Genomic DNA, 27,541 nt, shown 5'->3' on the forward strand with positions numbered 1-27,541 from the left:
CACCCCCCACCCCACCCCCTCCTCTCGCCACACATGGACCCGAGGGGGGCACTTTAGCCAAACAAGGGATTTGAAGATCTGAGAGCTAAACACAGGAGACCGATGCTGTCCTCGGAATAGTCATGCAAATTTAGGATGAAGGTATCGACTGGGCATATTCGGTTAATTGTACGTTAAAGGGAGGTGTGGGGGTGTTGTTATGAGTCATTGCTGGCTCCTAATTGAAAAGCAGCAGGAGGCATGGGGGGGGGGGCATGAAAGCGCACCTATGGGCTAGTTGCTTCAAAGAAATTTATGGAAAAAAAGTATATATTCCTCAGCAGTCATTATGTTTGGAAAGCAATACTGTGGCTAAATCATTAGTTGATGGGATAATTAATACAGGGCAAGGAGGTTGCAGTTAGAGGAAAAAAAACAGTCATTTGTTACTGTTGTCAGTAAAATGGTCTGTTCAAAAGATGAATCAGCTCTGTGGGACATCTAATTTAGATTTTTTTTTTTAAGAAAAAAACAACACGACAGAGGGTGGGAAAAAAAAACAAATCATGTGTCCATCATTTGCCGTGCACTCGCATGCACATGCATAGCGGGCGCCCCACCGCATCCTCCAGCTGACTTATTAGCTTGGGCTTCAGGAGCTTTACTGAAACGATGACAGAATATCCACATGCGGGAAATAATAAAATGCCCATCCTTGTTCTCTGGGCATCAGATGAGCAAACAGAAGCAGAACAAAAGGATCTCAGGCAGCTGAGAGGTTTTCGAACTGACGTGGAATTAGCATCATTTTTGATGAACGGGTGGAGTTTTCATCTCTATTTCATTTTTAATTGATTGTACATTTAAAAAAAGTCACTTCATAACTCTTCACATTTAATGTTACAGTAATAATCGATGACAAATAAGTTATGCTGCCAATGTAGCGTAATGTTGTTGTTTACAGTGCTAATGCTATCGCTTAGAATTGCTAGCGCTGCTATTTTGGGGAAGCTGGATATGTGTTGAATATTGATCATGACAATGCCCTTTGATCAAAGACTCGTGGGGGGCGGAGGGGTTAACATCTTAGTGAAGTAAGGCTACATTCACATCTTGCCCCTTTAATGAATTGTTAATATTCCTCTAAATTGTGCGGGATTCTCCTCCGCAGGACAATCACTCTCGATGTGATAGCTATATCTTGTCAAGACATCCAACAATCAGGCCTTTGATCAGAAAGGGAGGAAAACTGCTCAAATTCCGCCCGATTGTGTTTGTACCTTGCTTAATTTGACAAACTTCACCGACTCTGTGAATAAATCCTTCTTTTTCCTCATCTCCAATGACCTTGACGTTTCATAAAAAAATGTTTTCCTGCCTTTCACGAAGCAAATTATTCTTACGTGTGCTTTCAACTATGAGACGTTGTATAATAATCTGACGTGAATTGTTTTGGAGTCTGTTTGCCTGCAGATTTAAAAAACACGAACAAAAGCCCGCCCCCAAAACACAGGAAACATGTTTTCCTCATTAAGATCACCTACCGTGCTGTTACATAACACTCAAAACACTTTACTCTTGGTGAAAAAGAATCGCACACGAGAAATGTGAGGCAAATGTTTCCTAAATTGGTTGCATGCCCCGCGTCACATTCGGGGAAGCGCTGGTTCACCTAAGGATCCTTCATGGAAAAGGAAAACAAAACTGCCAGCGATATGATGTACGCTGAATTATAAACAAACTAAACAATGTTTGTCCTCATTAATGTGTAACTCTACCCAAGTAATTCCCAATGATGATGCTGAGGCACACTGGTCAAGGTGGAGGGAATTACGAGCAGTTCCAAATAGCACTCAGCAGTGTTATCGCAAAACCTTGCAGCTTCTCTTCGAAGTACAAAGCAAAAATCGTATTAAATATCAACAAACAAAAAACTATTATTTGTCGCCACAGGAGTCGCTAGAAGACATTTATAATGATCATCTCAACCAACGGCTCCAGCAAAAAAAAAAGCCGTTATGTTTCAAGAAAAGATCTTTTTGACAGTGTGCACGTCAACTTGAGCGCTTTCTCTTTAAAAGCCGAAGGGTTCAACCTCGGGACTGAGAAGTAAAACCGCTCATTATGATATGGTGAGGTGCGCTCTTTGCCTCTCCACTGATCAGTCACCTATCCAAATCGAGTTCACACTTCAGTTTGTCAACACAGCGGGAGAAGCTAATGTCAAACAGTCGCAGTCGGAAAATCCGCCGCCGACGGCGGCAACCGTTATTTCACTTGGAACGCAGCTTTCTCTCTGCTGCAACAGATGCGGAATTGTGCGCTTGCTTTAAGCAAAACTAATCAAAGTCAGAAAGACTGAAAGGATGAAATCAATGCTCCAGACTCACTCTCGAGCTGACGTTGGGGATCCGAGCGTTCTGTAATTCAGTGGGAGTGGTGTGAAAGACAAGACAACAACAAACCTCTTCAGAGGCCCCGGTCGTCACGTCATCCTTCAGGCTGCAAGAAATGGATGTGCTTCATTTTGCCACCCATAATATCTACGGGGCTTTCCGCTCACCTTCCCAGCAGGCACGTGCTGCTCTATTAAAACTGTCCATCGTCTTATTTCGGGCGACCTGCAAGAGGCCTGAGAGTTGAGGGAGTTCACGCGCAGGAGCACTGCGCTGTCTCTCAGTTTCAAGACTGCCTGGCTGCACAACAAGTGCACCAAAAAGTTTGAGCGCTGCTCTGTGTAGTCAAGGAAAGCAGGATTCTTCTCTCGCAGGCTTTTGGACAAGCGGTCCGCAGGGAGCAGCCGTACTCAAGCATCCAGAAGGAATGTCAACATATCAACAAGAGAAATTTCGATCACACCATTCCAATTTTTGACAATACAGTCTGAGCTCTTTTTGAGACTGTCTGTGTTCGTCTTTAAAATATCACAGTTGGAAATGCAAAAAACGAATGTAAACAACAGCCATGGGGCAGAACATGGGTTGCCCGTATTCATTTGTCAGCATGCGGCTGTTGGAAATTTTACGGAGACTAAAACAACAAATAGAATACCTTCACGCTTTTTTGATGGTGTTCCTACCCCAACATATTTTGCGTGCCGAAAATCGAAAAATTGCGACTATCATGACTCAGTGTTAAGCACTAACAGACACTCAACAACAACAACAACAAAAACAGGTGTTCTCTCCCTGAGTCTTAAATTTACATGATGGGTGGAAGCTGATTATCATATTACATGTTCGAGGCAAACTAGTGACGATCTCACAAAGAGGCACAAGTGGCAGAGGCGGCGATGTAATTTAGACCTTTGTGGGTGAACGAGCATAAACAAGACAGCCCACCGCCTGGCTTGGAATACGTTTGGAAACTTGCACCAGCAGGGTGCAAAGAAAATGTTTGCACATTCACCTCACTTATTTATTCATGCAGAAAACAAGGCTCCAAAATAGTGAGGGTAGAGGGGGTTGCTTTGGCACGGGCAAAACATGAAACATCTTTCATAAAGTGGGGGGGACTGTTTGTTCAAAATGAGAGTAGGGTACATTATGTGAGAAAGGAACCGACAGAGTACTATGTTTACACTTAATATCTTTTATAGTTGAATGCTTCTGGATTATACCACCTTTGACATTTTTTTAAAACGAAAAATTCTGCCTGTGTGGTTTTATTATTTCATTTTTAGCAGAATAATGGCTAACATCTGCAATTCTGTTAAGTCTCACAGCTGCCCTAAATATGTCATGACGGCACCAACACATCTCCCCGCGGGCCAGTATCCTTCTCCACATGCTGCACCAGCGAGAACGTCTTCGAAACGCCTCACACACCCCGCACCCCAACCCTTTGCCTTGCCGCTTTTTTTTAACTTGTAGCTGAGGGCCTTTTTTTTCCCAGGGAACATCCCTCAACACACACGATGAGAACTTCTCTCCTTCTGCTTTTAAATGATGCAATTTTCTGACTTGGTGAAATGAGCAATGGCTTACATATGATGAAAATGTAGTTGAGGTGGACCTTACATTCGAAGATGAAAGCTGACTGAAAGCTATATCCCGGTAGTCAGAGTTGGAGTCACATGGCAGTTGGGAGTTGAGTAAATGTGACCATTTGTGTCTATCTATCTATCTATCTATCTATCTATCTATCTATCTATCTATCTATCTATCTATCTATCTATCTATCTATCTATCTATTTAGCTAGTCAGCTAGCTAGCGAGATAGCTACTGACTACTGCATCAACATTTGGAGGAGACATCAAAGACTATTCTCCTCAACCAATCAGAGGACAGAAAAATCAGACGCCGTTTCTCAGTTTGCATTCTTGAGTCCATTCTAACATCCTTGTTAGCTTGTGAAAAGTCACCAGTTGTGGCCCAAGTCCTGTTCCAGTTGAAAATCCACGTCAACCAAAAATGCACAGAATACTCAGATGTTGTTCTTGTTTGCTAGCTTAAACCACTCATCCATCATTTGGTCACTTGTGAAGAATTGGCTGAGAAATTATCTCAAGATGCAATTTGCGCTGCGATTAAAATATCTGAAGAAAAGACTCACATTTTGAAGTCCCCCCCCCCCTTTATAATTCACAGAAATACGTCAGAAGTGAGAGCACACAGCCCTTCCAGTTACAAAGAAACGTGCGGTCTGAGGAAGTGTGTTGTCAAGTATGGTCTTCAGAAGATCGTACTTGCCGAGTTCACAAGACTGTACTCTGTGTTCTTGATATTGGGAAACGTCTTGAAGCCTGCTTGCAGGCCCTGCTTGGTGAACCTGAAATGTGATTGGTTATTTTCAATGATCACAAAGGTGTTCAAATCTGGTAGGACAAAAAAAAAAAAAACCAAAAGCACAAAAAACCCTACTGGAAGCTGGACATCCAAGACACACTGTGAAATGACCATTGTAAGTATTGTAATATAATTTTATGCCGTTTATAAATGGAGGTCAGCGCTTCTGAAAGTGGTCATGCAACTGTTACTTCCCAGCCGCTTCCATGTTGTTGTTAATTCTTCGAAGCAAACAGTTTACTCCCAGAGGTGCCAACGTATTTATTTTTAGCTTAGCTGAAACCAAACATTGATATCGGACTGGGAGGCAAAGGGCGTAGCCTAACGAGCCCGTCCGCGAGCTACGTTGCGGCTCTCACCCAGTAGGATTCCGTTTGATCCAGCGCAGCTTGAGGCCATTGTTCGATCAGCTCGGCGAGTGATGCGCCAAGGCCGACCGCTTCTGGCCTTCATCAAAACAGGCGGGGATAATGTTATGGCATCGGCGGGGGTTTGCAGTGGAAAGTTATCCGGTAAATAAGCAGCACATTAGATGGCAGGGGAGTGGAAGAGTTGAGCTGCACAGTCACCTTGGTGGCCTCTGATTTGTTTTCCATCCCATCTCTGTGGTTCCCTAAAGAGAAGCTTGTGCTGCAGTCTGTGCCCTGGTGTTTGCTTTGTTCTCTTTCCACCCCTACTCCCCCACTGGCTCTGTTTTTTAACGATCACTCCTGCTTGTGTTCATCGTATACTGAAGATGAAACTTGCCCGACTCATCAGTATGTACAGTATACGCGAACATACAGTAACCTTTACAGGACATGTACTCATCATGCGCATTACTGCCTGCAGCTTCCTGGAGTGTCTCAGACGATTGATTCCCCAGTGTTCGTCTCCCGTGTTGAGAGTGAACAAGAGTTGTTTGAGGTAAGCACACTTTGTGCGGTCGCTCATTTGAACAAAACACGTGCGTGAGATTTGGAGCAAGAGGCAGTGTTGAGTTTATTGACCTCAATTAGTGTTACAGTAAAACAAAAAAACTAAGCAAAAAAAAAAAAGGATTTAATCAAATAAAGTGTAGTTCCCTGTTAAGCTAACAGTTAGCCTAGCTTCTTCTATCACAGTGATATCTCCCAACGGGAAGCCTTGGTTTTACCAGAGACGTGGTTTAATGGAGCCGTGAACGGTTTCTCACATTTTAAAGATCATTAAGATCTTCCTTTTGTGTGTGTGTGTGTGTGTGTGTGTGTGTGTGTGTGTGTGTGTACACCCCTTTAGAGGCACTTTTTAATAAAAATAAATTGGTTTAAAGTCCTTGAAACTAGTTCGCTCCGCTTTGTAAATGAACTAGATAAATGTGTTTCTGAGTTCAGGTGTTTTTTTGTTTTTTTTTAAGAAAGAGCATGTTGAATTCCTTGAGGAAAGTCCTCTTGACAAATCCCCCCCTTAGGCTGGCTAAAAAGCATATTGAGCTTATCAGCGTGACCCAGATAGATGGTCGACAGGCGTTGCAGAGGTCGCTCCTGTGCAATTGCACTAAGTCATGTCCACCAAAGAAAAATGGAGGCATTCTGCAGTGCTACATCGGGTTCACAAGACCCCCGGCGCCCCCTGAGAAATCCCTGAGATCTGAAGAGAATCATGTTCCCATGATGGCAAAATTACTGCTCAGAGGAGATAGAAGGAACACGCTTGAATCACCTTTCTTTGCAATCCATTCAAAAACGACGCCACACAACGATAACGTTTCGAGGCGGCGGCTTTTGTGACAAAACAGGTACGCGTTAACACGAAGACTCGCTCCAGAATGTACCGGTAGGGCAAAGCTAACCTGTCCTAATGAATCTGCTTGCAAGTTTGCCTCCTCAAGCGTGCGCCAGATGAGTTGAGTACAAAGTTGGCTTCAAGGGATGCACAACAACTACAGCAGCCCGGCGTGTCGTGCCACCCTCTCAGCTTAGTGATGTGAAGGAAGGAGAGTTCATTTTTTTTTTTTTTTTGGACTCTGAGGCGAACAACTTGTGACGCTAATGAAAATGTTGCCCGAAGGTGAAAAAGAACAAACTCTTCATCTCTGAGGACTCAGACGCATGCAAATTGACATCACCATGACTCGTATTACAGGCCCGACATTGACCCTGCGCAAAAAGCAAGTCTTTGGAGAATATCTGCATATATCAAGCAAAAGAACTAGAATAATCAATAAAATGAGCACACACTCAAAGACATGTCCATTGAGCGCGTGTATATTCATCCATTTTCTGGAGCACTTTTTGCTGGTAAGCTGGAGCTGTTATTAGAGACAGCCACGGTTTTCCATCAGTGCTAATGGGAGGCCACATAGCACGATGCATTAACCTAAGCAGATGTATGACAAAAATTTCAATGCATACGTGCAAAATATGTCAATATATTTCCATGTTGAGAATAATATTTGTTCTCAATGCACGCACTCTATAAAAACCCAACAATTTGAAGATTTTTTTTTTCCAGCGCAAATAGCTCTCTTGCGCAGAAATTACCATTCAAGGATGGCACAAAACAGCAAACCAACATTACCTCATTTTGTGCATTTTTTTCCCCCCCACAAATATTTAAACTCCCTCATTATTGAGGAACATTGTACTGCATATCATCCCAAAATTTCAAGAAATATATACATGTATATTAGGCCTCCTCACGTTGTAGTCGAGCATAGTGCAACTACAACTTAAAACGACAGTCGAACGCTGCATATTTGCGATTCGGAACCCACAGATTTGCATATTCTTAGATTTCTTTTTCTTTTTTTTCTGTTTGGTTTTTGCCAAACTGCTGCTCGCAACTCAAAGCGACATAGCTCCTCACGATAAATTCCCGTCACTTGTATATCAAGGCACCATTGTTTTTTTTTTTTTACCAGCATTTTTATTATAATGATTTGGCATCCCAAAATGATTCCGTGCCATTCGACATGACTTTGCCTCACCCATCGGCCTGATAAATCTCAGTAAAATAAAGAACCACAAAATCAGCCCCAGTGGACAGATGGATGACCGAAGACGTGCCCCGGTGCACGATTGCCTGTGATTTGCTCAGACGACAGGAGCCGGTTAATTTGCGGCAATAACACACCTTGGAATGAGTCAGAAGCTCTGAGCTGCACGCAGCGCTCACTTGCACCACCGCTGATTGGGTCCTCATAATGAGGCGGTTAATTACCCACACACACACACACACACACACACACACGCACACACACACTTTACCACCCTCCATTCATCAAGCCTAATATAATGTACTGAGCAAGGGAAGAACACAAGCTGCGGATGTGTGAGCAAAAGTGGTAAATATTACCTGTGAGGTTTGCTCTAATGTCACAGCAAAAATGAAAAATAAAAAAGATATAAGCCACAATGGTCCACCTTTAAGCCGCCAGTTGATTTGTTGTTTGTTAATGGAATGAACTTGATGGAGTTTGGGCTTTGGAGAGCTTTGACATGATTACATGTGAAGAAAGAAGACAAATTTAACAAGTAACGCTTCTTCATGTTTGATAAATCGGAGATAATTGTCCCACGGGGATAAATAAAGTTTCCTGAATCTGAATCAGAGAGTAATACAGGACACCGATACTAAATAAGTTTTCAAACCTTTCAAAACAAAAACAACCCTCCCCCCCCCACAAAAAAAACAAATTAGTCATTTTAAGTCTAAAGTACAAATATTTAAATGCACATTACACAAAGAAGGTATACAGGTGCACCGTGTTGAAATTTTTAATGCGTGAAACGCACAATATAAAGAACATTTGATTTGATTTGATTTGCAAGCAAATTGAAAAGCTGCTTCAATGTGCAGAAACAACAAAAACAAAGATAGGAATATATCCGAACGTTGCATTGCTTTCGTGTGAGCTCAGTGCTGAGAAAGCTCTTGCGAAGAAGCTGCCGCATCTAATTTTTTTTTTTTTTGAAGTGTAACAAATAATACCATCCTTTCATCTTTTCAAACATAATTGAACCTTAACCTATGAGCAGCAGCTAGCTTTCAGGAGCTTTTTGTTGGTTCATTTCCCTTTCTTCTTCCAAACACTAATAGGAAAAATCGAATGCCCAGAGCTTTTCAGGTTTATTTAACAATCAGTTTTCAGTCCCATCTCACTGAACATTATGGCCACTGCTGCCACCGCCGCGAGCATTCAATCTCCATCCAGCGTCCTGTTCTGGCTTCGAGGGAATTTTAATTTGGTCATATTATCATTTTAACGCTTTCTAGTTTCCTGCTTGTGCTAAAATTGCTGCCCTCTGCCCATATATATATATATACACACGCATACACACACGCACACACAGCGTGGCAACGGTTGCGCTATGCATCCACTAGATGGAGCTAAGCTAAAGGGAATACAATACAATTCAATACAGCTTTATTTATGTCGTCTTCACAACCGCTGCAGCTGCAGCTGTAACAAAGTCATGAGAATTGGCCAAAAACACGGACATGAAACATCTAAATACAAATGGCATTACAACACAATAAATGAAAGACCAAAAGTTATGATGACAATTGATTGAACAGAAAGGCCCACAAACCTCGTGGGCTCACAACCACAAGGGCTAAATATCCTTAAAAGTCTTGCTTGTTTCCTTCTTCCTTCGTTAGGTCAGTAGTTAACTCTGCTTTTGGTATTATCTTTGTTTCACAATGGCTGTGCAGAGCTCTCAAAATAGTTGTCTGATTGAATGTGTATTGGCAAATGCAAATGTCAATTAGCGTCTGGCAAAGCCCTTTTATGTTACAATTAGTTCCTCCGAATAATCACCACTAGATGGCGTGGGAGCACTAACAGGGAAACAATTCAATTGCGAATTTAAAGAAATGGTAACACCAGATATAAGGCGCATCGGATTATCGGGCAAATACGGTAATTTCTGTTACGGGTCCGTCAGGTGTGCGCACAGTTGATAAATATCCTTTTTTTTGGGGGGTCGTCACACAGACTTGAAATTCCTGTCGCACGCATGACTTTAGCACCTGTTCTACAAACTCTTTGACAACTGAGCCTACCCCAGTTGACTTTGGCAGAGAGGCGGTTGTTACCCAAGGCTGGTCGCCAGCCACTCTCAGTGGTCATATCGGGAATCTTCACCAAAACCTAACATACGATAAAAATAAAACTGTGGTGTGCGCATGACTTTATGAGCAAGCGTGTTCTCCTGATGAAACAATCCCAAATTGTCTCTCGCCTCTTCTCGTGCCCTGAATGAAGCAGACGCCGCGGGATCTTTTTGTAGATGTGCTGACGGATAATCTGGCCCACGTTCTACTGTGTGCTATTCTGGTTAATAATTGGGATCACACTGGAACGCTCGCTGCGCTGCAGCAGTAATCATTTATTGATATGGAGCCAGGCTAAACTCGGGCTTTTTGTTGCCTGTTGTGTTGTCAGAGGCTCTCATCTCAATGGCTCTTTCTGTTCGCTTGTTTACTCGCCCTTTGTGAACCTGAGCCGAAGCCGCGTTCTCAGCATGGAGTCCTTCTCGCATTCTTTGTGAGCTTTTTTTTTGGCTCCCCACGCATGCTCAAGCTTGAATGGCCAACGCCTCGCGGCAAAGCAGGTTAAAGAGCCCCCCGGTGAGGTTTGGTACGTTGCAGAAACTGCACACGAGAAAAAAAAAAAATTACGTCTTGATAAACGGCTGTCCGAAATAAATGCTTCACTAGGGGCGTGTGAGTTTCCAGTCCTCACGGGTCGCTCTCCTGCCTGGTTCAAATGATCGGCTCATCAGCAAGTTCTGAAGAAGTCTGATAACGTTCCTGATGATTCGAATCAGGTGCGATGGAACTGAGACAGGAGAGCGGCTCCGGGCGACCGAGTTTGGACACGTCTGATTCCAAATCTCATGACAGATATTGCCGCATTGATGCCGCCGATTTCAAGTGACAATCATTCTTTGATCTATTGGGATCTTAAAAATCCGGCTGTCGTTTGTTCTCTGCGTTTTTGATTGATCATTGAAAGATGAACATTGAAAAAAGTGAAAAGTGAAAAGTTTATTTTGTAAGCCAATGTGACAAACCAATGCCGATTTCTCGTCAAATTGTAGCTCACGTCAAAAATACAAAATGAAATAACAGGCCACAGGACTGAGTTGGAGTTCTCTTAAAACCACACAAAAACAAACAAAACAAGAAGAACCCATCTGAGACTTTGCCGCACCGCCTATTTTTCTCCGAAATACTTTTCACGACCTTGGGGACATCCGGCTTATGAACGGAATCCGTTCAAGCCGCGGATGGAATTCACAGTTGACAAATTCAGAAGAGAAGGACGACGCCGCTCGATTGTTTGACTCGCTGTTTGATTCGGCGTCATCAAAGCCGCTCGGCGAATGGAATCGTCTGCTAGCGAGGAATTGGCAACCAGTGGAAGCTTGAACAAGATTTAATTATACCCAATTGTATCTGTTTCAGTGTGGTCCCTTTAGTCACGCCGAGCTATTTTCAGTCACTTAATGACTCTAAACAGATGGAATCTTTGTTCTTTGATAAAAACGAAAGTGGGAAGAGAACAGCGACAGCCACCGCGTTTAACATATCAAGGCGTCGCTTTGGGGTGGGGGGGGGCTCGCCGGGTTGGATCGCTCTCCGGCGAGTGATCACGAATTCTGGCGTGATGCAACCGCGGTGAAAGCGCATCGAGCCCCGAGAGTGACGCGCCGCCCCGGTAAAATGTCACGCCGCCTTGCCCTCCAGACTTGTCTCATCGCCTGTGTGCTCTCCACGAGCCTTTTTTTTTGTGTCATCCGCATGCACCGGTGAGTGATGGCACCCTGCGGACTGAGAACCCCTTTTGCTGTCACGAGATTAGTTCCACCTCCTCTCACAGCCACCGGGGCCACTCCTGAGCCGCACAAAAAGCCTGCCGTGCACTGACCCATCGATGCAAATCATGAAATGCCGCCTGTGCTCATTTCCAGAAGCTCCCATGTGTGGTCATCCCTTATCATGAATCAACATTCTGTTTTCCACAAAGCCTAATACCTTTTAACTCGGATGGCGACTGGCGGGATAGCGACATATTACGTTTGAGGATACAGTCCGATGTGCTCGTCAGTCATCTTAACGATAAACCCCGCAAACCGATGATGACCTAGCAGAGGGCGTCATTCCCCCATGCGCTTCGAGATTTGTTGTCTTGTCCCAGTTTTCAAGCAATCGTCTTCAAACTTTCAGGCCGGGCTCAAAAGATGAAACGGCCTCAGCGGGGGCGTTACAATTTAGAAAGAACGTTGACGAAAGAATATCCTTGAAGTTATAGCAAGAGAAGTAAGCCGACGCGACAAGTTAGCGTGTTTTGTTGGATACTATGAACACTGGTTCACTACATTTTATACTTGGGTGCATCCGCAACAGAAATTATCTTCGCATTAAGCCATCGTCATTGACGTTTTTAGATGAAATCAGTGTTGGCTGTTCAAGAGAGAGCTCCGATTGCACTCCCTCCCATGCAAGGCCGTCACCATATTACTTCACTTAAATGCGAGACCAGTTTCATTTCCATGAACGAAATTCTAGAAATTGGGGCTGGTTTGTGGAAAAGAGAGCACCAACCCCAAACTGCTCTTTGGTATCGCATCACGGCACAGCGCCCACACTCTCATATCTTTTCATAAAGCGGTAAATCGAATTTCACCTTTACGCCATTCAAGGATTCAATATTCATGAGGAGTAAAACTTGACACGGAATTACTGCAGTAACTCGGGTCAAAAGTCATATCATGCAAGGAAGAAAATGTCCAAAGAGCATCATACTCCAAAGACTGTGTTGACTTGCCGTAGCAAACTAAATGGAACATGGCTGCCTGATGTAAAATCAACACTGTTTTGTTGACCCACCGTGTATCCTGGACTGTAATATTTCTCTCTGCCTGACCTCCTCAAAAGCCCTGTCGAGTTCAAAATGGCAAGTGGGGAGATAGCAGAGATAACTTCTTAGGGGGTCACTTCAGTCTCTGGAGTGACAGTGAATTGTTGTTGGGTCATACGAGTCACTGTCTAAGCTGCCAGCGGAGAGATAAGATAAGATAAGATAAGATAAGAAAACCTTTGTTGGTCTCGCAGTGGAGAAATTCCCAATTCACAGCAGCAAAGTTATGAAAGGAAGAAGTAGAAGAACAAAATATTGGAGCTGCTGTCAAGGCAGCCACTCTCGCGGCGCCATCTTGAAGTCATCATAACATAATAACAACATTTTACAACTCCATCCGTCCTTTTCTTAGAATGCGCATCTTATTCAGCTCAGGGTCAACAGGAACCTGGAGCTGACTAGTCGATGGTGAAACTGACGAGTCGATGTGGGCGGGGCCTTTCTCACTGTGCAATGACAATTATATCTTTGAGTTGAATATTCACCCAATTGTGATTTGGTACCAGCAACTGGGACGGCTCACTGAAATGGTGCTCAGTCTGGAAGGATTTTGGAGGTGGAATCCATTCTTTTTATCTCGATCATATGCCTGTTCCGTCCACCAAGTCTCCTTTTCCGCTTTTCTTCCAGAAGACATACCCTCTTGCCTGTCTCTTGGCTCACCTCGACCACAGTGGTCCACTCTTCTGGAAGAGAGCCCGTCTCACCTCTTCCAGCAGCGGTCATGTCAAGTATTTGGTAGTTTTCAAATTGGATTTCGAAATAGGCAGCCATTTAAATCCGACGTATAAAGTAGCATTGAAATCGTTCAAATACTTACCCCTTCTTTCATATTGGATTCTGAGTCCCTGTTGCTTATGTAGTTTCTTATTACATTTCATACCCTCCAGATGAAATCTTCCGTGATCTAATAAAATCCGAGATTGTAACCTCGTCCTTAACGTGTTCATTTCCCGGGAGTATCTCTGTTCTGTTCCGTCGCACTTTTAAGTCACGGTTCGCTTTAGTGGACCACTGTGCCAACATCAGGACACGAGCGTACTTATCCTGCCGTATTTCAAGTTTGTGACATTACAAGAGTACATTGCCAGATGACTAACGCGGCCGTCTGATTTTTGCATTCCGAGTGCAAGGGGAGGAAATCATCTGCTCCCGTATTGTGATGGCCCCGCGTGATATTTCAAAAGGTTACACTGCATCACGTTCATGCGATTGTTTTCCATGGATTTATGTTTGTTTAAAATGGGCTTCGCCGGTTGTCTGCGATAACAAATGCGATGACAAACAACCGGGCAGCGTGCCATTTGGAATTCATTTAGCCAGACAAGGTGGAGATAAAGGCGGCACCCTGATTGCCCGCCGGCGACACTTTGTAAATCAGGCGACGGCGCGGATGAATTAGGCCGGGCGAGAGGAATCTGCTCTGAAGGACAAGCACGGCGCGTCTATTTACAAGCACATGCTTTTACAGCATCGCTCTTCCTCCTGCTGTATGCCTTTTTTCAAAATGTGACACTCTGATAAGATGCAGGGACACAGCGGTGTCATTTTTATCTGCCTTGAAAAGTTGTTTTGTCTCCGTCCTATCACTCTCTGTGCCAAATATCTTCGAAGAACATTCATTTCTGCTTAATGGACACCCGTCACTTCAGGATTTATTATACCTGCTTGACATTCGCCAGATGGTTTGCTTTACCAATGCAAATTTCAAGGCTTTGTGATTAGCAGAGGCGATTCTCGGATCAGAAGTTTAGGGGCGCTGAGCCTGAGCCAATCGCATAAGAGTGTTCACAGTTTACTGCCTAAAAATCATACTTGTACGCACACACACAAAAAAAGGAGTTTCAATGATCATGGGTATCTGAGACAGTTAGCTAGTCAGTGGCGCCTCCGGTTATTAATATTAGTCTGCTTTTCTGCAATTCCAAAAGGGCGGTGGCACTGTCTGACAGCCTGTAATGTTGCGAGGAGAAAAAGGAAAGCTAACTGCTAGCTAACACCATAAACAATGACCGATGGTTAAAAAGCAGCAGAAATGGGGGCTGCTAGTAATAATAATGTGTTGATATTGACCTGAGAAACAACCTATACTTCTTTAAGTAAGGTAAGGCTACTCCATTTTGCCGGAAGACTACAAAAAAAAAAAAAAAAAAGCACGCTCAGCTAACCTCAGTGAGAAGAGAAGAGAGGGAATAGCTGGATGAAACCATTTTGTCAGCGAACAGGGGAGGAGACTGTGTGTTTTTGTACATAGTAAAAATACAGAATATAAAATCTTGGGGATCTCTCAAATTTTGGCTGGTGCTTGGATTTATGTTCGGGGTTCTTCAGCATCCCCCAAAATGGGCTAGACACATACCGGTATATGGTGATTAGCGAAGTGTGGCTGTCTTTATTACCCGAGTACAGATCAATTATTTAACTTTCAGATTCAATCCGGTCATTTGCATTTCTTCTTTAACAACTGTTTGTTTTTCCCAAAGAATATTAAGATGCATCCACCCCCATGTCCCTTTATTTACATACAGAGTCAATCTTGAAACCGTGCATGCCACACTGGCTAAAAATAATTTTTCTTAGGATTAAAACTTTTTTCTTTTTTGAGAAGAGGTGGCCCCGGAGAGCTTTTTTTTTTTAAGTGTACTTGGTGTAAAAGTTTGAGAACCACTGCTTGACAACTTCCGCGTGCATTTGAATGATCATATCAAACGAATGAGCATAAATGAATAATTTGTGCTTGTGAAACCACGATAGTGGGGAATAGAATTACGACAACTCAAGTAACTGCTCATTTTCCCATTCGGCAGCTGTGAGTCGGTTGTGCAACACCAAGCCTCTCTGCAAACAAATTGCCGTGAATAATGAGAGCCACTTCATGCAAATGGAAATATAACTGGGACTGTGGGTTGGGGCTCGGAGGCTTCGGGGGCACGCAGAGGCTCATCACATTGCATTGCACACAAATACAATATCGGGACTCCTCATCCCGCTGAGCGATTTCAACTATGGCCGGAAGAAAGAAAGGGGGGGTGGGGGGAAGCCTCTCGGAAATATGGCGCACTTTCTACTCATGTGCTAGTCCCGGTGTTGTTCCAACCAAATGGTCTGTAATGAACCCATCATGCCTTCTTTTCATTTGTTTACACTGCAGATAAGCAGCGAGGTGTGTGTGGAAAAAAATAAAAGTAATACACAGTACTGAGAGGGTGACTCTCTCATATTTTTGGTTGGCTTTTTAAGCTATATGAGAGCATTATGCGTGAACACTTGTACACCACATTCTGTTCAATCCGTACTTGCCCAACAGCGTCAGTCAAAATGGAGCAGCATTACACTCACCAAGGATGTCCTGTTTTTTTGTCATGTCTCTTTCACGGAATTACTCCAAAATGTCTTAACCTGAAGTTTAAAATTATCTTTAACTGTGTTATATTATAGATGTAAGTGATTGTTGGTCTCATGGGTGGCACGGTGGTCTACTGGTTAGCACGACGGTTTCACCGTGCAGAGGTGCAGGGTTTGATTCCGGCTCTGGCCTTCCTATGTGGAGTTTGGATGTTGTCCGCGTGCCTGCGTGGGTTTTCTCCGGGTACTCCGGTTTCCTCCTCCATTCCAAAAACATGCATGGCAGGTTACTGGAACGCTCTAAATTGTCCCTGGGTGCGATTGTGAGCGTGAATGGTTGTTCGTCTGTGATTGGCTAGCAACCGGTTCAAGGTGTCCCTCGCCTACTGCCTGAAGACAGCGAGGATGGGCTCCAGCATGCCCACAACCCTCATGAGGATAAGCGGACAAGAAAATGGATGGAAAGATAGATAACCCTCATTAGGATTAGAAAATGGATGGATACAATAATGCACATCACAAAAAATTATATTGTACACTGCAAATCAGAAAATGACCTTACTTTGGGTCGAGTGAACACACTGTAACGGACACGAGAGCACAACAAGGAAGCAGCTGAATAATAACAGCATTTTTGAAGGTGACCTGAGTAAGAGTCAGGCCGGAGAAAGTGCGGGCTGCTGCACCCTGAGCTGAGTGTCAGATACACAGCAGCACAATGCTCCACTGCCCTGCTAGCATGCTGCGCTGCACTCGAGCATGTGGTCTTGATTTAGATGAATGAGCACCCCATTCACCCTCAGGACACACTTTATTGATATATATATATACATATATATATATATATATATATATATATGTATATGTGCGTGTGTGTGTGTGATCGGCAGTTGTGCAAGTCACATTGGCTATTTCTTTCACTCGGGTTCACACAGAGAGAGAGAGACACGTGCATTTATATGACAATACGAGATATGAAACACAGTAACTATGAAGAACCTGCGGCTTCCACTCCGTCACATTTGGTTAAACCACATCCAGCATGTAGTTCGCCTCATGCCTTGCCTCACCACCTGACTTGTGGATTTTGGCCTCTTTTACTGCCACTTCCCTCCTCTCTTTCTTCCATCACCTGCTCGCAGAGGTGGCTAGATGATCAAAGCGAGGTTGTTGCTGTCAGGATTCTGCATTGACTTACTGACTACATGCACATTGTTCACATTGTCAGCATAAGAGTGAGTTGTTGAGTCATCAAAAACTTTTGCGCGGATCACATACTAGGCTTCCCATTTTGGACTGCAAATATGGTCCAGATGTCCTTATCAAGCATGGCTGCTCGGCCCAGATGTTGGAATTACTTGGCTGGCATTCCAGATGCTGCGAAACACAACCGTGACGCCGCGTATTTGGGCAAGCGTGCTTCAGCAGCAATCCAAGAAGGGCGAGGAAGACGGGCACAAAACAAAACGTTTTTGATCCTGGATCACTGTTTTGTCCATGTGTCTTCTCCATTGCTTGAATACTCTAAATTGTAGGTGTCAATGTAAGTGTGAATCATCGTTTGTCTGGACAGGTGAATCCCAATCAATTAATATACAAAGAAAAACTTGTTTCAGTAGTTCGATTCAAAAAGGTGTGCGCTTGAATGAGCCTTGAAATTGACAGGTGAGGGGAAAATGAAAAATTACCTATAAGTGTGAGTGTGGATGGTTCTTACTCATGCCCTGTGATTGACTATCGACCATTCCGGGGCTGACCCGCCCTTTCACCCAAAGCCAGCTGCGATAGGCTCCAACTCACTCGCTACCCTAATCAGGATCAGCGCTCGAGAAAATGGATGGATGAATGCTTCCTGCAGCTGTCTCCTCAGATGCTATATAAATCACATATACGCTGGCTCATTAAAGATGTGCAGCTTGATCTTATTAAAAGCTCTGCGTGCAAGGTGCGTCACAGCAATCACTGCGAGCATTTAATTGCAGCCAATAGTCAATCAAATTATTAGGTTGTCCGCGCACTGTTGCTCAGATATTAAAACCAATCAAGTTGGAGATTTAATGTCACTCACTGACGGCAACGTTATGTTTGTTGTGCCATTAAAACACAGAGCCCAGAAATGACAAAGTGGCAAGATTAAACTATCTTTTAAGCGTGACAAGGACCTCATCATTCAATTTACACGAATACTGTCCACTTTTATTCTTCTAATATTATTGATAATTTTGCAAAAAAAATGTCTGTCTGATCCCCAAGACTTTTGGGAGAAACACAGAAACATAACACAACATTAAAAAAAAGAAAAGAAAAAGAATATCATACCAACAGTTAAAGTGGTGGTAGTTTGATGGTCTGGAGCTGCTTCTTTACTTCAGGACCTGGACGACTTGCTGTGATGGATAAGAACATGAATTCTGCTCTCTATGAGAAAATACTGACGGGGAATATTCGTCCTCTCGTGTCCGCCTTGGTTTGTGACCTCGTTGGGTTACAAAGCGGGATAACAAAAGAACCAAAGAATACCAGCAAGCCGACTTTTGAATGGCTTAAAACTCTCAAGTCCAGCCTTCAACCCGAGTGCAGAGCTGTGGCATGACCTCAAAAAGGCTGTTCATGTTCAAAAACCCTCCAATTAATTTTGCCACGACCAGTGGCCCAAAATATCCCGACATCGAAGCCGATGCCAATTAAAGAAGGCGCTTAATTTCAGTTGCTGCTGCTAAGGGCCGAGCAGTTATTAAGTGTAGGAGGCAATTACTTTTTTCACATAGGCACAGCTTGCTTCGAGTAGTTGCTTTTTCCTGTTAATAACTGTAATTCTCATTCAAAACATTTTTTTCTTATCTTTGTTTGACGATTTTCAATATTCAAGGGGAAGGGGGGAAAAAAAATAGATTTTGATCGACATGGCATTTCAAGTTTTATCCGTTGATGACACATTACCATCCGACTCATTTTTTGGTTTTTAAATGAAAACCAAAAAATAAGTTGTAAAACTGGAGCTTTCAGAGCTCAAGAAATGGACGTTATTGCATTTACCAACCTTCCCCCCCCACCAACCACCTCAAGCTGCTGTTGTCAGTGCAACACTGTACAGAATGACCCTGAGCCGAGCCTGCATGGCATGATGATGAGCACACACGGATCCAGCTGCACATCGGAGATATTGACTCAAAATGCCCGGAGGTACTCATTTATAAAAATGCTCCTAAACCTTTCAATGTCGCACCACACGTGTAAAAGTAAAATATACATCTCTCTCATATTTTGATCCCCGCAGTGTTGCTGCTGACGTTCATAGAGGTGTGTTGGTGATACATGGCCCCCCATAGAGGACACACAGGACCAAATGATATTTCTTGTCAGTAGTATAACGCACACGGTGTCACATTGTCACCGCAATAGATACAACACACCTAAATGTTGGCATTTTCATAGCATCGGAGTCAAATAACCCGAAAGAAGATGCATGTGAATGCATATATTACAGCCACCAAGAAGTCATAATTCTGAAAGACTGATGGTGAGATATTCTGACAAGTCACGCATTTGTGGAGGGGTGGGAACGTCTTCATATTCTTTCACACGATCAAAACACCCAATCATTGCCACTTTTGAAATGTGAAATTCCTCATTCATGCCACAAGACGACGGCAAAGCCCGACATGAAACTCCTCCTCAACTTATTTCAACACAGTTCATTAACCCCGAGACGCCACAAAGTGGTGCCATCATTTGAGTTATTTTCAGTAGTTGTGAAGTTCTTCTTCGCTTGAATCTGCATGACTTGTGTTATACTGCCACACGGTGGCCAAGTCGAGCACCCCAGAAGGAGCCACAATGCATTAATCATGATGCGCCATTTGTTTCATTGTTTACTTTGTATTTAATGATGTCATTGCTGTATAGTTTTCAAAATATTATGTTTTTTGTTGTTTTAACATAAGAAGTAAACATAAGCTCTTAAACTTCTTCTTTGAATTCCACCAAATATGCCTTGATTGTGATTCATGCACTTGCCTGATCTGATGTTAAAAAAAACAGAAACTCTTCGGTGGAGGTCATCAGAAAGATTGAAAATCTCTCCTTGTGGCAAAGGGAGAATTAAAAGAAAAAAAAATCATTTCTTTTGACGCTCAATACTCTCACTTTGTACGTCCATTTTGGAGGATTGACCACTTTCAGATTTTTACTCCCAAGTACCAATTCCAAGGAGATAACATCCCAGCCACTACTTGAGATTTTGCAGTGTGATTCTTAAAGCGCAACGTAAACGCTCCTGCCCAGAGAACCTCGCCGGCAGCTTATTCCGTCACATCTTGAGTCTAATCTTCATGGTTGCAGTGCCTCCTCGGAGAGAATGACTCAGCCGGGCAACCTTTTGCTCAACTCTCAGCTTTTACTTGTCTCCTGGTTTTCTTGAGCCCGCTGTCATTTCACCAGCTCAAAGCGTTAGTCGGAGCTGCTTCTGCTAGAACCTTTTGGGAAAAACGTCAGGATATACTTTGGGCTATTGCCCTCCTCTATTTATTTTATGATGGGCTAAACAGCGACCGAGTGGTTGGCATGTATGCCTCAAAGGTTCCGAGGTTTGTATCTCGGCTCGGGACGTCCTGTGTGGACTTGGCACGTTTTCTCTGGATATTCTGGCTTCTTTTTGTTTTTTCAAAAACATGCATGTTCGGTTCATTGAAGAATATGAATTATCAATAGGTGCAAAAGTGAGTCTGAACGGTTGTTTGTTTATATGTGCCCCGTGATCGTACCCTGCCTGTACATTTTTCTCAAAAAACAAGAAATTATATGGCATTGAAATCAAAAGGTTAACAGAATGAAGGAATATTGTATTGTACGGTGATTGAAATGAATGGAAATGCCATTAATCCGTTCTCGCCCCCCCCGCGACCCCCCCCTCCAAAAAAACAAAACAAAACACGTTTTAAATACATGACATGCTATATTATCTGTCTACCTACATCCACCATTTCTGTTCAAAGATTTGCTGTTTCTAAAATCGCCACTAGCGATGCTAACTATGAGCATGCCCGTATGAAGCTAAACGGCAGCGCTCTCGCTCAACTACGTCAAGTGTAGTTGTGCTAAATACACAACGCGTAATTCTCTTTTGCTTTCCGTTTAATTTGACGGCTAACTCGAACAGCTCGAAGCCTCTTTGTTGACGATTTGTTTGCTATTTGCCAAACGGCTGCTTGTTGTCGAGTGGGTTGAAGTGAGTTCACTGCCACCATAAAGCGCAAAGTCGGGTCACTCGAATCGCAAGGCGCCACCTTTGGACAAAGCTGAGACGTTTCGGTCACATGTTGAGCACACGTTAGGAGCGCTCAGCCACGGCAGGAAGTACTTCGATCACAGTTGGAAGACATGACTGTGTCTAACGTGCTTGTATTTCAATGAGCATCCAGCTAAATCTCTCCTGGCGCGATTCTCCTCCCCCTCGTCTCTGAATATCCTTCTTGGCGTATTTTCCTCCTGTTTTTTTTTCCTCCTTTTTTTTTTCATGTCCAGTCCATCATCCAGCAGCCATCCCAACCATTCTACCTGGTTCTCATCTTCGGGGCCTCACGTAACGATAGCACGAAGGAACAGCGAGTGTCCCTCTGGCCTGTGGGCAATCTCTTGTTTTTCTTCACAGCTTTGTCGCAGTCGCGTATATTTACATGCGAGGGAGATGTGAAGAAAGACGGACGCCATTTTTTTACCATTATTATTATTTTTAATTCCGTGGACAACATGACCAGCTTTGTTCACATTTCTGTTGATGTTCGTGTGAGATGTGTGAAGCTTGATTTTAATGACCATCCATCTCCGATTCTTAAGACGGAGGTTTGTCTGCGATTAGGGGCGACGGGCTTCAGATCTGTCAGACTGCATTTCTTGGTTTTTATGTTGTATGTTTCATACAGAGCTCGGAATGAGTCAATGTGAGCCTTTGATTCTGAATTCCGATGGGTTGAAAATTCAATACACTACAACGGTTCACATTGTGTTCTTCCTTTTCCAAAGTGTACCTGAATTTTCTGGGGCTTGTAATTATTTTGGTGGGGGTGCTTGTTGGGGTCAGTTGAGTTGGTCAGGTTATAAGTCTTTCGATTCGAAATCATTTTTCTTAGTCTCGTTTTTTTCATCTTACAAAAACCTCCATTCGAACAGGGGGTGTGTTGACTTTTTCTATCCGCTGGACGGGTATATCTCAATAAATTGGAGTATCTTCAAAATTTTCTTCTTAAAACACGTTTTTGTAAATATTTGATCATTCCCTCATGGGACAACAATGAATAAATGACCCTCCGCTACAATGTAAAGTAGTTGTTTTGTATACGCACCTCCATGAATGTCAGGCAACAAAGGTGAGTACACCCCTAAGGGAAATATTCAAAGTGGGCTCAATTTGAAAATGTTTTCACCCCGGTGTCATGTGACTCATGGTTATAAATGGGAATGGGAAGCAGGTGTGTGAAATTTAGCAGGATACTGAATACTGAACAGATTCATCACTAATGGGGACGGACTGTTCTGAGTGATTTATCCAGAGAAGGATTTGACATTTCCTAGCGCTGAAAAAGTTTTGAGCTGCAGTCAACATCTTCCATCAGCAGCCATACATGCGCATGCCATTGTAAGGCCTCCATCATGTTTGACATCTGATGTGGTATGCCTTGGATCATAAGCGGCTCTTTTTTCCGCCAGTTATTCACATTGGTCTTTTCCGAGCTGACCTTGTCCTTTCTGTCTGAAGAAGATGATTTCTGACAAAAGCTTCATCAGGCGCTCCCGCGCAATCACGTTGGCCGCGGTTTGCACCTCATTCCAAACGTCCTGTACGGTATTTACATTCGCAGAGGCTTCGCTTGATTGCAGCTTTTCACAATGACACGCCAACCTTCTCCAGATTAGTCTTGACGTCTCGTGATGAGGTTTTGTCTTCATTGAGAAAAAAAAAAGATGTTTTGCTCATACAATTTTGTTCTTTGAAAAGAGATTTTTAAATGAATATTCTTCTGTCTCAAGTCAAGGAAATAGGGCGTGCTTTTCGTTAAATTGTTTTTTTCTTTGCAGAGCAGTTTTGCGAGTGAGTGACTTTAATTGAAGAGCGACTTGCTAACTTTGTGGAAAAGTGTTTTTTTTTATACAGGTTAATGAAGTGATTGCAGGTTAATAAAAATATGACAAGCTAACAAATGAACAAGTGGATTTCTTTTTTTAAATACAGAAATACAGAATCAACAATTTTTGTCTAAAATTAAAATGAATTTGGTGACTTAGCCAGGCATAGACGGCAAAGGATTTTCATCCAAATCATAAATGTTTTCAACGATTTGTTATCGGTTTGTTTGCTTTTCGTTGTTGCTGGGTTGTTTTTGCTTTGTTTTGTTTTTTAAGGGTGTCCCGGTGGTCCAGTGGTTAACGCGTCGAACTGACAGTGCAGAGGTACCGGGTTTGATTCCAGCTCCAGCCTTCCTGTGTGGAGTTTGCATGTTCTCCCCATGCCTGCGTGGGTTTTCTCCGGGTACTCCGGTTTCCTCCCACATTCCAAAAACATGCATGGCAGGCTGATTGAACACTCAAAATTGTCCCTAGGTGGGATTGTGAGCGTGAATGGTTGTTCATGTCTGTGTGTCCTGCGATTGGCTGGCAACTGGTTCAGGGTGTCCCCCACCTACTGCCTGAAGACAGCTGGGATAGGCTCCAGCAACCTTGTGAGGATAAAGCAGATCAGAAAATGGATGGATGGATGTATGTGATAGTTTTTAATCATCCCACTGTGGAGCAACCGGAAATTGAGTTACTCTGCATAAAATGGTTGTGATTCTCAAATGTTAAATGTCATATTTTTGGTGAAATCCCTCAAAATAATGCTGAAAGTCTGCACATTGTAACATTGCGTGTGATAAAACAAGATTTTAAAAATTCATTTGGTCTCCCAAGTCCACTTTTGGACTTACCTGTTTGAAGTCTGGCAGTCCTGTGTCAAACTCCTTTTTGAATTTCAAATATCATAAATATTACTTGAGAACTAATCCAAGCGCACCTTCTTGGTTTGAATTTTAGTGAGTCAGAAGTCTTTCTGACTCCCCGTTGACTGACAGATTAAAGAATTGTATTATGGATGTATTTTTCCTCAAAACCCCCTGGCGGCTCAAAATTCAAACAGACACGGTTATTATTTAAGATTTTCTTCTCAAGCGGTCAATTAGAGTCCCGGGTAAGACTTGAAGAGTCGCGCTTGGAAAAAAAATAATAAAAAATGAGAAGAAATCATGACAAAAGACTAAAAGCGAGCACAAAGCCTCTTAGTGCTGAACAATGTGGCGGATGAGTTGGAAAAACGGGAAGCGTAGGGAGGAGGGTGATTACCGACTGCGCTTTCATACTTACGGCGCTTGCCGTGGTGATTTGTTAAATGTCTCCAGGAAGTCGAGGTGAAGTCTGACAGTTTGGCCAAAAGAGAAAATTACAGATTGTACAGAGTGTTACGTAGCATTAGTCTTCCAGTAATTAGGCCGCTCCGAGACTTTTATTCGTGCCTCCCTTTGACCGTCGTGTAAGTAAGATGCAAGCCGGTACACGATAATGATGGCGAGGTCAGTGACAGGACATTCTGAATTTGCATCCACAGCAGTTGTTGCAGTTTTTAATTAGCAGCCCTTTCTTTTCATGTTTTTTTTTTTCTTTTATTCGGTGTTCACAAAATATTTGGCATAGATTTCCAACCTTAAAATCCAGCATTATAACCGAACAGAAAAGCTGATTATCTTTGACAGGTTCTCTCACTAAAATGTGACCACTTCTTCTTCCTCCGTGGAGCACAATGCGTCTTGATTCATTCATTATTCAAATTTTGCATTTTTTTTTTTTCTGTGGATGGAACCTACCCTCAAAAATCACCAATTTGTGTATTGTTGTGCTTTTTTTCTTTTTTTTTGTAACACTCGAGAATGATGTAAGATGGCACCAGAGCCCTGGCAGAATGGAAAAGTAGCCATAGGTTTCACCTTAAGTCTTCGGCAAAGGTTGAATAAAGTTCTTGTTTGTTGTTCAATCTAAAAGGCTTCTTCTTTCTCTCCCTCTATTTCTGACTCCCTTTCGAAAGTGGGAGACAATTTCAGCCTTCACAGACATCGAGATTTGCTTCCGTTTTCCAGATATGTTTGCAGACCACGACAGTGCTTCCCGAAGTTACGGCAGGAAGTACAACAACGTAATGAGGTGCGTTGCTACGCAACAGAAGGGAATCCCACAACGTACGTTTTGTTCGTAAGCAAACTCGCGGCGGCAGTTAGCTTCCGTTGTAACGAAGGCCTTTTCACTATTTTGTGGAGGAAATCTGGTCGTTATAATGACGTTATAAAGTTGATCTTTTTCAACAAAAATGGGTGAATGGAAAAATCGGGTTCGACTGTAAATGTATTTATTATGGCTATGCTAGCTCCAATACATGAGTGTGTTATAATATAAATGTGTGTGTGTGTGTGTGTGTATATATATATATATATATATATATATATATATGTATCTCGGACGGTGAGGCAACTGATTTAAGATTCATTTCAGTCGGAGGTGAAATAACACCATCTGCACATCCTGGCTATCAAAAATAACAACAAAAAAGCCACCGCGCACAGCCAATGCATACATCTATGTTTTTCCATCAGGACCTAATTACGACGCCTACGCGGTGACACGATTGCAACCCGACCGTCTTGTCCACCCAAAAATTGTGAGTCGTTGCACAATAAATAATAAACAAAACCGGGGAAAAGAGGAAGACCATGTTGAAGAGCTTAACCATATTTGGACTGGAGATGATGAATAATTGAATCTATGAGGCGCACGGACACACACACACACACACACACACACACACACACACACACACACACACACTGGGGAAATATTGTGCTGGGTCTCCAGTGCCATCTAGGGATGGTCTGCAGAATCATACACAAGAGGTTAATCATGGAATTGAGTGTGTGTGTGTGTGTGTGTGTGTGTGTGTGTGTGTGTGTGTGTGTGTGTGTGTGTTTTTAATAGTGTAATCGTGGGCTTGAAAGGTGGCAAAGCAAGATCCACTCAACAAGTTGAGTCATTTTCTCTCTTTGCATTAGTGATGTCAAACAGATTTGCTTTTTCCGCAGCTGCCATTTAAAGGCCAACCAACGCCTCTGCGCGTGTCCCTGCGCTGCGTTTGCTGTCTCGCTTGAATTGTTTGGGAGGAGAAAACATTTAACGTAACACCGATGTTATTTTTCTACCCAATGTGCCGTTATACTTTCATGTCATGTCCAGTTTTCTAGGGGTGAAAGTTGACAATGCATGTGTAGCGAAACACAAGCGGTCATATTTCCAAGATCGACGCACTTTTTTTTTCCATTTATGACGCACCGGGACTTGTGCTAACTATCACAGTTCATAAATGTTCCTTGTTCAAATTTATACTTCAGGTTGTCCGATTAAAAGGCTGTTCACTAAACTGCGCCGCCATGACGGTGAAGCGTAAACACGAAGCAAACAGAGGGCGTTAGCAAAGGATGCTACGTTCCCGTTTCTGCTGCCAATCTCCTCCTCGCCAGTCCTCCATAAACCAAGCTAGCGTGTTATTGCAGTGAAGGATAACATCTCGTCGTGATCGTCGGCAAAAGTCTGTCGCTCTCTGCTACCGTATGTGTCGATCGGAGCTAGAACGCACACGGGAACGTCCGCTTCTTTATTTCTCGTCGGGCGCTGGCACTAGACCGCGACACACAGAGGCCAGCTGTTGTTCTTTCCGCCGTTCTAGTCGTTAATGTTGTTATTCCCGCCGGCCGCTCTTCGCGTGCCACTGGCAGGGCTCGGTGCCCTCGCCGTGGCGACAATCCAGAGGCCGTTGCGTCGCCCTTGTTTGCCATTTTGGAGACTGTGGCTGCGCTCCAGGGCCAGGGTCGTCTTAACCCTCACCGGGAGGGGGGGGGGGATTTAATGCGCCGGCCAAGGGAAGGAAAAAGATGCTTTGCTTTGGACGCTCTCCTCAAACTCCACATCCATTATTTTTATCGCGGCGCAGATTAAAAAACGGATAAAAGGGGGTAGCCGCGGTGAAAGGCGAAATATATGGAAGGGAAACTTTTAATTGGCTCTGCGGAGAACAGATGCGCTTTGTTGTGACCAACCTCCGTCCGCCATCGGGGATATTTACAATCAACACTGAGGGCAGACGGATTTACAAGCTTCCAAAGGTATCCACTCCATTCCCCCGCGTAATGTAATTAACCCAGCCCGGCTTTTGTTCGACATGTAACGCGCCGCTCGGCACGCAAAGGAGGCGGCGTCCTTGCCGCGGCGCGAGAACGACTCGAACCTCAAATGCGTCCCGATGCGACGCTTATTCTTGACGCGCGCTATTCATTCGCCGGAACTCAAACCGATGAGTGGGCGGGACAATGTGGCATCGTCGCGGCGACAGCCTCGTCTCATTTCTCAGATCATTATTCCAATTTGATTGATTGGCTCCCCCCCCCACCCCTCCTCCTCCCCCACCTTCCC

At 43.5% G+C, this 27,541-nt stretch overlaps 1 long non-coding RNA gene across 1 annotated transcript; it reads left to right on the top strand.

The window, feature by feature from the left end:
* The first annotated feature begins 4,234 nt into the window (after positions 1-4,234).
* On the top strand, positions 4,235-20,689 carry LOC109525135 (uncharacterized). Its single transcript, XR_002170084.1, has 3 exons — positions 4,235-5,673; positions 19,070-19,186; positions 19,281-20,689. It is a non-coding gene; the product is annotated as an uncharacterized LOC109525135 (long non-coding RNA).
* Positions 20,690-27,541: the final 6,852 nt, after the last annotated feature.

This window comes from Hippocampus comes, unplaced genomic scaffold (genome assembly GCF_001891065.2).
Source record: "Hippocampus comes isolate QL1 unplaced genomic scaffold, H_comes_QL1_v1.1 scaffold78, whole genome shotgun sequence".
Taxonomy (NCBI): Eukaryota; Metazoa; Chordata; class Actinopteri; order Syngnathiformes; family Syngnathidae; genus Hippocampus; species Hippocampus comes.